At 47.4% G+C, this 1,173-nt stretch overlaps 1 non-coding gene across 1 annotated transcript; it reads right to left on the bottom strand.

Moving 5' to 3' along the window:
- Positions 1-203: 203 nt before the first annotated feature.
- TRNAR-CCU (transfer RNA arginine (anticodon CCU)) lies at positions 204-276 on the bottom strand. The gene has a single exon. It is a non-coding gene; the product is annotated as a tRNA-Arg (tRNA).
- Between the last annotated feature and the right edge of the window lie 897 nt (positions 277-1,173).

Raw genomic sequence — 1,173 nt, 5'->3', positions numbered from 1 at the left:
GGCCACCAGGCCTCTCTGTCCATGGGATTCTCCAGGCAAGAATACTGCAGTGGGTTGCCATTTCCTCCTCCAGGGGATCTTCCCAACCCAGGGATAGAACCCGCATCTCTTATGTCTCCTACATTGGCAGGTGAGTTCTTTACCACTAGCACCATCTGGGAAGCCCAAAAGTTAATTTGGGGCAAGCTCTCCTGCCCTGACACCACCCCAAGTGGGACTTGAACCCACAATCCCTGGCTTAGGAGGCCAGTGCCTTGTCCATTAGGCCACTGGGACATTTACATATGGTAATGTACACATGTCAATGTTATTCTCAATTCCTCCCACCCTTTCCATCCCCCGCTGTGTCCACAAGTCTGCTCTCTCTGTCAGCATCTTTATTAGAGCAGATTTCTTTAAGGTAATCTTTTAAAGTGTGTGTGTGTGTGTGTCAGTGTGTGTGTGAGTACACAATACCCTTTTGGTGTAGCAGATACAACATGATACATGTATGAGTATTCCCAGAGTCCCCGCTCCATCTTGATGCTGAGTTGGGGGAATCTTGCCTGCAACCTCAGCCTACTACAACCCTCCTTCACTGGGGAGAAGCAGAAGGAATACTAATGATATCTGAGAAGCTAAAATCATCCACATCAGGGGTCTCCAAACTGGGCCCATTACAACCCTTTTCCTGTTTTTCATACATCCCATGATCTAAGACTAGTTTTTAAATGTTTAAATGGTTGCTAAGCTAAGTCACTTCAGTCGTGTCCAACTCTGTGTGACCCCATAGATGGCCTCCTACCAGGCTCCTCTGTCCCTGGGATTCTCCAGGCAAGAACACTGGAGTGGGTTGCCATTTCCTCCTCCAGTGCATGAAAGTGAAAAGTGAAAGTGAAGTCGCTCAGTCGTGCCCGACTCTTTGCGACCCCATGGACTGCAGCCCACCAGGCTCCTCGGTCCATGGGATTTTCCAGGCAAGAGTACTGGAGTGGGGTGCCATTGCCTTCTCCAACTTAAATGGTTGAGACAAAAATAAAAAAATAATAATAATTCATGATCCATGAAAACGACATGAAATTAAAATTTCAGTGTCCACAGAGTTGCACTGAAACACAGCCATGCTCACTCATTTCCTTCTTGTCCAAAGCTGCTGCAGAGATAGTGTCAGAGCTGAGTAGCTGGAACCAAAAC

The sequence above is a fragment of the Bos mutus genome, chromosome 5, assembly GCF_027580195.1.
Source record: "Bos mutus isolate GX-2022 chromosome 5, NWIPB_WYAK_1.1, whole genome shotgun sequence".
NCBI classification, from domain to species: Eukaryota; Metazoa; Chordata; class Mammalia; order Artiodactyla; family Bovidae; genus Bos; species Bos mutus.
This window is presented reverse-complemented; position numbering and strand designations above follow the sequence as displayed.